This window comes from Pteropus vampyrus, unplaced genomic scaffold, assembly GCF_000151845.1.
Source record: "Pteropus vampyrus isolate Shadow unplaced genomic scaffold, Pvam_2.0 Scaffold13, whole genome shotgun sequence".
Classification (NCBI taxonomy): domain Eukaryota; kingdom Metazoa; phylum Chordata; class Mammalia; order Chiroptera; family Pteropodidae; genus Pteropus; species Pteropus vampyrus.
Window position 1 is genome coordinate 6,365,983 of NW_011888794.1, and position 12,838 is coordinate 6,378,820.

The 12,838-nt window shown below is 34.8% G+C and overlaps 1 non-coding gene across 1 annotated transcript; it reads left to right on the plus strand.

Moving 5' to 3' along the window:
- The first annotated feature begins 6,821 nt into the window (after window positions 1-6,821).
- Window positions 6,822-6,940, plus strand: LOC111733169. Its single transcript, XR_002777867.1, has one exon. It is a non-coding gene; the product is annotated as a 5S ribosomal RNA (ribosomal RNA).
- Window positions 6,941-12,838: the final 5,898 nt, after the last annotated feature.

Below are 12,838 nucleotides of genomic sequence, written 5' to 3' on the forward strand. Positions count from 1 at the left end.
ATAAATCAACCATGCTTCTCTATAAAGTACAAATTACATAACTTTTGTTAATATAAAATAATGTCCTGGCTTACAAAAGATGAGGAGAAAAGATGAGAGGGGAATTATCTAGATGAAAAATATTTAAAATGAATGGATCAAAATTAAATATTTAAATATATTTCTTAAAGAATCAAGGGTAAAAACTAAAATAATCAAACACAACTAACAAAAGTGTAGATAAGAAAGTTAAAAAATAATTTGAAGTAGTGTGTTCAAAATTCCTCATTTTTTTTAAATCAGTAAATAAAAGTTTATGCTCCTCACTTAAAGTTATGGTGATATATACCAGAAATAGTTACGAACACTAAAGGCTAAATGTGCTTACCTCTAAATGGTAAAAGATATGAGGAAGGAATAGAGTAAAAGACTTTTACACTTCATGTTTTGTCCCATTACACTGTTGATAATTTATCTTCTCTCACATAATGATTAAGAGCATGGATCTGCAACCAGAGTATGTCAGTTTGAATGTCAGTTGCACTACTTACAATCTGTGGCCTTAGTCAATTGACTAAATATCCATTTATCTTAGTTTCTATTCTCTAAATTGGAAAATTAATAGTGTCTCTCTCAGGGAATTCTTATTGGGACAATGAATTAATATTTAAAATTGTTTAAAACAGCACTTGCCATTATGTAAGCACTATGAAAGTATTAAACTAAAAAGAAAATACATATCATATATATGAGTAATGGCTAATGCATTTCATAATAACATATCATTTAAATTAAAAATAACATTAGTTATCAGTTATTGGTACAAACATATCCTTGGTGTGAGCAACTGAAAATACTATTTTTTATGGCATCTGATGCCTTAAAAATGCCTAATTTATAAAGATATTTTTTCTTATAAGATAATAAGTTCTTAGGAACAAATAGATGTAGGTTTTGAAGAACTTATTTTAAGGGAAGGAAATACTACATATAATATTTGGGATCATATATAATATATAATTTTGACATCAGAAACCAAAGTGAATGGCATGTAATGAATTTTTAGAATTTAGTAGTTGGGATCTCACTAGAAAAAAATGCTTTTTTGTTATTTTAGGTCTAATCATTTAGTATGCCAAATAATGATTATTTTCCTTATATTTTAAGAAATCAGAGTTCAGCAGCTCACTAGGCAAAGGACAAATGAGGCTTCTTGAATCTTGAGTTTTAAATATCAATCTACCCCTAACTTTCATTTCATAGCTTACTGAATTAATATGTCATCAAATACTTATTTGGAAAATAAAGGAAAATAAAGAAATCCATCTCTCAACCTTACTGTTTTCTTCAATCGCTGATTATGAATTTAACGTATAATAATCAACAGGTCTCATTCTGTATTATTTCAGAATAATCAGGATTATTTGTAATATACTGGCAGTTCTAACTTACAATTAAGATGTATTATAAAGTTCATTTCTAAGGCACAGAATATAGAGGTCAGAAAAGACCTTAGAAGCCATCCACTTCCCACTCTATTAATTGTGTAAATCTTTCTGGAACATCCTTATCACTAACAGATGGTCATTCATCCTTTGCTTAAAAATGTCAAGTAATCACAAGCTCAGTAATTTAAAGGCAGCCATTTTGCATCTGGACAGCTGGAGTCTTTATTAAATTTCACTTCTATTAAACTGTTTCCCTATATTCATGTATTCTTGCTTACATTTTTTAATGCCAGATATGTAAATTACATAAAAATCACAAACTTACAGTCTAACAGAAAAGACATAGAATAACCAAGTTATAACACAAATATATTATTATAAATTGAGATAAGTACAGAGAAGGGGCTAAAAGTCCCTGTTAATGTTTAACTGAGAAACCTGATGTCCTCCAGGGGCTCACAAAAATAAAGCATGCCTAAAAATGTGCTATTGCATAAGCTGGAAAAAGGGGAGTTGAATGGAGGTTGAGGGGAGAAAAATGGAAGATGCCCGGAGGAGGTCAGAGTGAAGAAAATAGGATGCATGGGTTCTGAAGAGGGAGGAAGACAGGTGCATTCAAGAAACCGAAAGAGGGTCAAAGTGACTGAAGCCAACTGCACAAGAGGAAAAATGTTGCAAGGGAAATGAAAGGAAGAAGAGGTCAGGCATAATTAGGGCCCTAAAGGTCCTGCCCTCTAAATTTCCTACTATTTCCTCCCTAAAGTGACACTCAATATGTTTATACTCAATATGTTCAACATTACAAGACACAGTGAGAGTAGTTAACCATCTCCATTTCTCACCTCATAGCTGAACAAGAATCTCCCATTCCATCCACTATTCTTCAAGTCACGCTGTCCAGAAACTTTATTATTCCAGTTGTTTCCTCTGCTGTCAAAGCTGTAAGTTTGGGTTTGTAATAACTTTAAAATTATATTGCCAGAACCGATTGCAATATTATCCTGTCATCTCACTATCATTAAATAATGATTTGACATTTGCTGTGATTATAAAATTCTTGTCCGAACATAGTCATATTTGAAGGTCAATATGGAAAGTATCAGTAGTTACATGAAGATAGTAAATATAAACCAGTCCTCTTCAGGGAAAACCAGGGCTTATCATCACCCTAATTACTGCTTATCTTCCATTGTACACCCTTCTGCTTCCCTCTGACCTCTAGAGTGGCCAGATAAAATATAGGAAGCAGTTAAATTTGAAGGTCAGTTAGACAATAAATACATTTTTTTTAATATAAGCATGTGCCATGCAATATTTGGGACATACTTATAGTAAAAGTTATTCATTGTTTATCTGACCTTCAAATTTAACTGGAGGTCTTATATTTTTATAAGCTGCATCTGTAGCATTCTCAGTGGTCTAATAAAAAATTCCCATTGTCTGTGGTTTCACATGATGACTACCACTCCACCTAGCATGACACAGAGACAATTATTACATTTCTTTCATAAATTACAGAATTTTTATAACATTTGTATAAAGAACAGAACAAGAAAATATAAACTACTTATTGAACACCTTCAGTATTTCAAGTACTCTTCCATTCTCTGGAAATTCAAAGGTAAATAAGACATGATTCCTACTCTCAGGATCCCATCACAGGAAACAAGGACAAATATTTAAAATGCAAAGTGATAAGCAATATATTAAAAGTGGATAGAAAACTTGATGAGAATGTAATCAGGCAGTTGTTAGTTAAATATAAGTGGGATTCAGGGAAATTTATACAAACTGGAACCTGATACTGAGTAGTTCACCTAGTAGAAAAATTGGGGGAAGACAGTCCAAATAGAGCTCCCAGTCTGTGTAAAATCACTACTTGAAAATGCGTATTTAGAAAACATTATACAGACCAGTGAGCATGAGAAGATACAGCTAAAGATCAGATGAGGAAAGTGGACTGTAGCAAAGGGCCTTGCTAAGGAGTGTATACTAACAATGCATGATGTCCCAGGTACAGTGGAAATGGAAGTTATAAATATAAAGAAAGACAAAATTTAGAAGTTATTTTAATTATGATATATGAGAAAAAAGCAAAGGTGACCGAAGTACTCACTTGAGGCAGTGGGATAGATAGTGATGCCATTTATCGAGACAGACAAAAAATCTGAAGAAGAGTGAGTTTTTCAGTAGGAGGTGAAGAGAAGCGGAGGCAGAGTGGCGCTGGGGCGTGTTAAAGCTAAACAGTGTGTTTCTTTTTTTTCAATAAGGTGATGACAAGATCATTTTACTTGATGACCAAAGGAGTGTGAAGCTGGATCAGTATTAGTTTTCTGCGGATGGCTGGCTATGACTACCTTGACCATTGCCAAAGCGAAGGTTTATGCAATGAACAGACAGACGAATGGCAATGATGCAAGTTTCTCTAGACAATCTCTTGAAGTTCTCACTATCACGAAGGGTGGTGGCTTCCCAGATTGTGATACAGAAGTGAACTGATGAGAAACTTGGTGAGCAGGTTATTTCCTGATTGAATTGCATAATTATATGGTTAGCACTGAGTTCTGCTTTTAGAGAATGAAGTTAAAACTTACTTCCTGAGAATGGAGGTGATTATATATTAGGCATTTAGGAAAAGAGGAATAGCAAAAATCAGCAATGATTTACCTTTGATAAACCAAAGTTCTTTTCTGGGAATCTCAGGAAATTTCCTTGAATTTTATTCACTCTGTTTACTCTTGAGATCTTTTAGTAAGTTTTTAACAAACGAAATTTATATTTGTAGAACACATTTCGAATACTCAGTGTTTCAATGTTTCACTCCGTTTTCCCTCTGCTTCTTTCCCCCTTTACTTTTTAGTATAGACCATACAAGGGATGAACCCACATCTCCCAGAAGTTCCAAAAACGCTAAGACATGGAGCCCAGCTACCCTACATCCCAAAATTCTGGCAGTCCTCAGCTGTATGCCAAGTCCATGAATATGTACGAAGTACTCATTTTGCAATTACAAGAGGAAGAGAGGCAAGTCCTGGAGGCAGAAGGCACACACTATCTTTACAAACTTTAAATATCCTTCAAAATAGGGATGGTACCACACAACAATTTCTGAGCCTATGCAAAGGCCTTTGTGTCAGCCAGCTCTTGCTGACAGTAACAAACTTCCCCAATTCTAAGAAGCTTAGAACAACAAATATTTGTTCTAGTAGATGTGTGAAGAGACAAGGGGAGCTCTGCTCCTGACTAGAGCTCAGGGGCCCGGGGCTGCTCTCCATTTTGTTCATCCTCTTCTGAAAGCATATTTAAAGAAGACATTGTAAAATGAATCTTTTTTTTAGAAACAGAGTAGCTTTCCCTTTCCCAGCCTGCTTCTGTGCATAGAAAGTTGAGGGCCCTGAAGTAGTTTTGTTTTTTACTATGTAAAACAGTATTAGTCCCTTTTTAGTTCAGGCTTATGGCACTTTTGCTAATATATCTCTTTCTGTGGGCCTTCTATGTATTTGACACTGCAATTCTTGGGGGTACGTGTCTTTCTCTCCAGACTTAATTATTTGTGTTGTTAGCATATTTGGCCCATGTGATTTCTGGGAGACCTTACTGTCTGGCTGAAAATGTCCACTAGAGACCACCTCATCACTACTAGAGAATCTAACAAAGGAAGTCAGGGACATTTCCTTGACTTGCTTTTTTACCCTGAGGCTATATTTTACTGTCCACACCCTGTTTTTGAAATTTTTCTGGTGGGTGAGGCTAGAAATGAGAAACAGTTTTAGTTTCCAAGCCAATACTTATGCTTGCAAACTGGACAATTTCAGTTTTTTGTGTTGCAGAATAGTATTATAAGCCACTAAAAGCATCAAACCCATGATTTCTATATCTGCCTGGCTGCCATCGTACCCAAGTGGACAAGTTCTTAAGGTATAGTCACTATACTGCATGCAACTACTTGCAGGCAACAATTCTAACAAACATTTTAACATTTTAGTACCAAGTTCTGTGTTGGTATAAAAATACATCTCCAAACTCAGTGACTTAAAATAACAATAATTTATTATTGCTCACAAGCCTGGGTGGTTGACTGATAGAAGCAGAGCTCTTCTGGGGGTAAGTCTGTTCCGTGTGTCTCTCATTCTCCATGGACCCATGAGGCAGCCTTGGTAAATCACTTTGATGGTAATGGCTGAAATGTAAAAACAAGCCCTACTATGCACGCACGGTTCAAGCAGACATCTGTTAATATTTCACCAGCCAAAATAAATCAATTGGCCAAGGTCAATGTCAGCAAGCAGGAAAATACACTGTACCTTTAGGGAGGCAAGGCACAGAAGACTACTACAGCAAAGAGACTGGATTATATTTTAGATATTTGTTTTTATTATGAGTTATACTATATTTAGGCATTTGATACTCATGAGGTTTAAGTTCTCTTAAACAAATAATTTCATACTACTTAATGAGGTCAAGCCAGCCGCCTAGAAAAGAATATTCACTGTCCTAGTAAGTCTTTTTTAAAAATTAATACAGACATTTCCTATCATAAAAGTAGTTTATGGTCACTATGGAGAATTAAAATAGAGGTAAAAAAAGAAATTCTGAATCCTACAGCCCAGATACAGTCATCTTTAACATGATACAGCATATTTTTATATCCTTTTTGTTATGCGTACTTGCCATAAATGTGATAAAAATAGTATATAAAATTGAATATATTATTTGTCTTCACTTGATGCAAAAATAGTTTCCATTCAAATTACCCCTTCATTTTACAGCTTGCAGGCATGTTCATATGTTTAGCTTCTAGTTCAAATCCTCATAACAAAGAGACTTTGTTTTATTACTATTTTCCTGAATTGAAATAGGATATTCTTTTCCTACATGCTAGGTTGCCAGACATTCAAAAGAGAAGGGCTTCATTAAAAAAACAAAATCATAACATACAATTCTATACAAACTACATGCAAAATACAATACAAAAACGCAAAACCCTTAAGACTGTTACCAGGGCTTCTTTCCGGGCTTGGCCGTATATAAAGCACTTTGATTATTGGGCCTCTGTCACAGGAAGGAATGCTCCACTGATGAGCACCGCTTCCCCCCACTCACATCTCACCCACAACCACAGAGAGTCCTGCTAAACTGTTGTCATCGCAGTGTAGGGACGGATTCAGGAAGGTCATCTGTCCAAGGGCGCTTCCTCTGGCCGTTCTAGAATGGTGGATAGACATCATGTCAGAAGGCATATCTGCTCCGCTTTCAGGTTGAAATTTTGAGTGCATTTGAATTTCTGAGCCAGAGAGCAGACATTCACAAAGAGGATTTGTATGGGGTGAAAACACACACTACGTGCTTTTTCAAAAGAACAGTTGCCTCAGCCTTGTGATTAGAAAATTTTCCGTCTACAGCCATGCCACCCCGAACAAGCCCGATCCCGTCTGATCTCGGAAGCTAAGCAGGGTCGGGCCTGGTTAGTACTTGGATGGGAGACCACCTAGGAAGACCAGGTGCTGTTGGCGTAAAAAATAAAAAATAAAGGACTATAAATTGACAAGGTCGTTGCAATCTGTGAGGTCAGCCAGGGTTGCCTTGCCTTAAAAAAAAAAAAAGGAAAAAAAAAAGAAAGAAAAACTTCCTACTAAAGCCTGGCAATAGAAAAATTTCAAATCCTAGTTTATGGTTTGTAGAGAGGTTTCATAATATTCTGTGTCTTCTTACATACTCTAGTTAAATGTCAGGAGAATTTGTTCTGGGGAGGCTAATCAAGGGGTATTTTAAGCAGAACATCATCAAATTATTATTTTTTTGTTCATGTATTTGTGTTTCGTTTGGTTTTGGTTTTTCTTAAAAAATGTAATCATAATAACTCTGTGTACACTTTACAAAGTTGACAGAAAGCCATAATATAGAGCAGGAATCCCTGACTTTTCCAGCCCACAAACCACTCTCCACAGGCAACAACTTTCTGTTTTTCAACTTGTCTTTGAGTATTTACTCCAAGTTTTAAAAAATAATCTACTCTGCTAATCTCCTTAATTTATTGACTTTATAAATTATCTGTTGCTATTTCCTGAAGCTCGATGAGCATTTAGCCTTCCCAGAGTTATCACACTCTCTTTACTCAAATTGATAAATAGTATTTACATTATGATGATGACCTTGTAAATACTGTTAAGTGCCAAGTAACTGTCTATGATTTATATTTTCTTATTTTTCCTTTACTTAAACAGATTTTGTTTTGTTTTGTTTTACTTATATCGTTGATAATACAACGCCTTTCTTTGACCGGGCCCTCTGCAATGCTCCTCCCATTAACAGGCAGAGCCTAGTTCCCTGCCTCTTGAATTGGGGCTGGGCTTTGACTTGTTTTACCCAATGGAATGTGAAAGAAATGACATTGCTCTACTTCCTAGAGCAGGTCTTAAGAGAGTCATTGCAGTTCTTGCCTTTGCTCTCTGAGAACCATGAGACAACACAATGAGGAAACACCCAGATGAAAAACCACTGGAGTGAGAGACTAAACCATCCCAGCTGCCTTAGTACTTAAAAGACCTTACATTGACTGCAAAGATATAAAGAAAACCATGCATGAGCAGTAGAACTGTGCCTGGACCATGAGAAATAAAAATCTATGGTCATAAATTATTCATTCCATAGAAACAATGGAGTAGAGATTCTAGAACAATAGCAAGTGACCTTATAACATAGTACTTAATGGAAAAAAGAAGCAGAATGAGAAATATCACTCAATGGTATTTCCATTAATTAAATACAGTAGTCCCCCCTTATCTGCAGGGATATATTCCAAGACCCCCACCGGATGTCTGAAATTGCAGATAGTACCAAACCCTATATATACAGTATTTTTTTTCCTATACATACATACATACATACATACATACATACTTACATACATACATATCTGTGATAAAGTTTAATTTATAAATCAGGAACAGTAAGAGATTAACAATAACTAATAATAAAATAGAATAATTATAATAATATACTGTAATTAGTTATATGAATGTGGTGTCTCTATCTCTCAAAATATCTTCTTTTCACTTAAAGGAAGCACTTTACAGCTTCTCTTTGGCAGGTATGAATTGCCAGCCTTGCTACTACTAGGCTTTGGGACCATTATTAAGTAAAATAAGGGTGACTTGAACACAAGCACTGTGGTACCGCGACAATCGATCTGCTACACCATGATGGTTACTAAATGACTAATGGGTGGGGTGCATATACAGCTTGGATATGATGGATAAAGGGATGATTCATTTCTGGGGGGAAGCGAGAGTCCATCACACTACTCAGAATGGAGCACAAACCAAAACTTATGTTTTTTTCCTGGAATTTTCTATTTAATATTTTTGGACCATGGTTGACTGTGGGTAAATGAAACTGCAAAAAGTAAAACCACAGATAAGGGGGGTACTCATCTTGTGCATGTATTCAAAGCAATACTGTTCTGCATAGTTATACAAATAGATACATACATGCGTACATAGTTATATACATAATGTACGTATAAATATATATACATATACACATATACATATATATTTATACAAACAGATACAAACAATATGTAACAAATATATCAAAATTGTTTCCCATGGTGGAAAAAGAGATAAAGTTTGGCATAGGATAAAAGGAAATAAAATGTTAAAAATCGGATTGTACAAGGACTAGTGACAATAATAGCCATGAAATGAAGAATATGATGAAGTCACCTTTCTGCCTTTGAAATATACTTTCCCCCACAAAACCTACCACATCCACTATTTATTCCACTCCGATTCATGAAATCAAAACTCTTTAGTGGTGCCCAGCTATTGATACCATTTTAAAGCTCCCTAGACTATACTAATGTGATAGGCAATCATAGCAATCATTAATCTGGTATAGTAAGGTGATTTTCTAAATGATAATTTATTTATTTACTTACTCTGTTTTCCTGGGCTGCTCCTCCTGGAATCTTCTCTCCAGTCTGTTTTCATCTGCAGATTTGCGGCCCATCCTGGGACAGCTTGTGGACGTTCCCTTGTCAGGGTCATTGTTTCTTGTATCTCAGCATTTTACCTTAACTGGTTTACCAACTTGTTCTTCAATTTCTTAGTAAAAAAAACATGTATGAGAAATACATTTTGTGAATCTTTTCATATTTATAAAGGTCTTCCTTTGTCTTTACACTGACTTCAGAGTTTTGCTGGAGATAAATTTATGAATTGAAAATCAATCTGTGTTATTTTAGCTCTCATATGAAACTGAATTTTCTTTATTTTTTCTCTCTCCCACATCTACCCCTATAAACCCAAACCCAGATGCTTTTAGATTTTACCATTTAGTTTTTAGGTGGGTCTTAGAGACTTACATGTCTCACTTCCCACATGCATGGGAACTAAAGATTCAAGCTGTGAAAATTATACGGAAAACATTATATCAAAGTTGCAAATTTCTTACAAGTAAGGGTAGCATATATGAGTTTTCATGCATCTAAAATGGAAAGAACTAAACTAATAAAACTTAAATACATTGATTTTATTGTGCTCAGTGCAAATAACGGTGTTCAAAGCCTGTGATCACTGAAAAAATGTGAATTCACCGAATGACCATTGCTATGCTAAATCCACCTACATTTAATGTATAAAAATTTTATCTAAATTACATTAAGACAAAAGATTATTCTAAAAGAAAATGTATTTTCCTAAGAAATTATATCTCTACTTTTAGATGACTATCAGCAAGCACCATTTTATATGTAGTGAAAGAATGTCTTAGCTGTCCACTTTGCAAAAAGAAAAACTTATAAATTAGAAGTCACAGTGAAATCCAGACTCATTAACTGCTATATTTTTCCCCCAGTAGAAAAGAATCAATCAGGTTTAATACAGAATTACACAGGCAAATACATGAAATGGTCTAGTGTTTATGCAAATTATATATGCAAAACTATCAGCTTTAAGAGGATCAATAGTCAACTGTTAAATTGCTACATCCGCAATGGCAAAAAAGTCAACAAGAAGTTTGGCAATGAAGAAACAGAAAACTCTCAACATAAATACCTCTCTTTCTGCTCCCAACATGGTGTGGTTGCAGCCTGCAGCTGTTGGCCTTGTGTAGTCAACTGGATGATACAGATAAATATCAGAAAATCCTGGCTCCTGTGTTCTGAGAAGCACCTGGCAAGGCCCATCCCTTTTTCTCGGGTGTTGTGCTTCACTGCAGGCGATAGAATCTTCCTTGAGAGAATCAACTTCTGGGGTGGGAAAATGGGGGGAGGAGAGAGAGACAACCTCAGCTCTTGAGCTATATATATAGCACAGAGTCAATAAGAGTTTATTTTCTTTTAAATATTCATGAATCTCTAATAGTTGCAGGCAATGGGAAAACTAAGCTGGCCAGGAGAGGGATGCTGTCCCTGTATTAATGTGATAAGACATGGTATGAAAGACTTATGGTATTAAACATTTCAGCTGTATCATAGTAGCACTGTATCATAGACCTTACTTTTCCCCAGCACAATACAGAAATCTTTATTATGTGAAGACGTTTTCCTAAAAAAATAATTGGAAAAAGAGCTAATGGGATAGGAGATCTAAAATGCATTGTGATTTCAACTTTTTGCTTTAAAAAAAAAAAAAAAAGTGTGTCTTTAAAACTCTTCCCCAAATCAAAATACATCTGAAAATATTCGGTTTACGGTGTTCTCTAGAAATGATATTGTTACAAAATTTTTATTAGTCCTTTATTTTTATCATTTATTAAATATTCATTCAATATTGTTTATATTCATATCTTCATTATTTCTTATCTGAAAATACTTCCTATGCTATTTGTATCTGAATCGAGTTCTCATTTAAGCAGTGAATAATGAAAAGAATAAGAGAAGTGAAAAGGAGATTACACTTCTTGCTGGTTTGAAAGAAGAGCAGAAAGTCAGAAAAATAGGAGAGAAAGAAAAGAAAGAGGAAGGGAGAGAGAAAGGAAGAAAAAAAAAGAGAATAAAAACTCTGATCCTAATATATACATAATTAGCCCATAAACATCTGGGTTTTAGTACTTTTAGAAGTACCAAAATTTCCCCTCTGTAATCACATCCACACATCCTCAGGCTGCCTCCTGTGATCTTTTTTTTTTTTTTAAATTTCCCAAAGTTTGATGATTAGTGCTTGGTTAAGAACAAAGAAAAAGGTGATAAGTACCAAAGTCAAGAAGAACCTGTTTCAGATACTGTCAGAACTGAAGTCAAAATAACAGGAGAGGATTTCAGGGATTCCCTAGTCCAACTGCCTCATTATAAAATGGATAAATTAAGTAAGTCCTGAGACGCTGCTTCAGTCAGTTCGAACTACTATAATGAAATACCATGGACTAGGTGTCTTAAGCAACGAAAATTTATTTCTCATGGTTTTGCAGCCTGGAAGTCTGAAACCAAGATGCCAGCATGGTCAGATTCTTGGCCAGGGCTCTCTTCCTGGTTATGTCCTCACATGGCCTTTCCTTGGTGTGTGCACGCAGAGAGAGAGTAATTCCATGCCTTCTCCTCTTTCTATGAGGACATTGATCCCGCCATGAGGGCGCCACACTCATGACCTAGTCTAACCCTAATTACTTCCCAAAGGCCCCACCTCCAAATGCCATCAATATATGAGAATTTAACAATCAACTGTCTTTTAACTAGTGGACTATAAAGAAAAGGAATAGATTCATATAATGAAGTTATTCTATTTTTCACTCATCCAATATTTGAGTCATTATATAAACTCACAGAGGCAGAATTTTTAAGATAAGTAATGAAATGTAGAGAAAACCTAATCCAAAACATTTTAAAATAAATTATAAAACTGAAGAAAGTCAAAATATTTGATCAAAGTCATAGAAATGGTTAGAGAGAATCAAAGTTAAAGTTTATATCTTATTGCTATTAGTTCAGAGTTCTATGCCAGCCTCCAGGATTCTTGCCAGACTAAACCAAGAATAGTTTATAACAGACTCACAGAAAGAAGATTAGAAATCTGTGAGCAGGTAGAGGTAAAGTTCAATATATTAATGTTTTGGCTATTGTCATCTATTAATTGTTGAGTGATAAAATAGAAAGAGTTCCTACTGTACTACATTGCTTTGGAACAATACTAATAATTTCTCTGAAGAAATGTCGTACTAGCAGATACTGGAATAAATATTTTAAAAAACAGAACTCTAGATGTGTTACTAAAAATTGCTTTGTTACAAAGAAAAGTACAAGCTTGTAATTACAATAAACTTTTGCAATAAAAAGTTATTTTATGTAATTGTTCATGTGTAATAATCTCATAGACTATACAAGAAGGAAGAATTTCTTCTTTGAGATGACTAAATGGTATTGGGTGAATATGGAAAATAAGAAGGAATATGCAATACGTAATATTCTTATG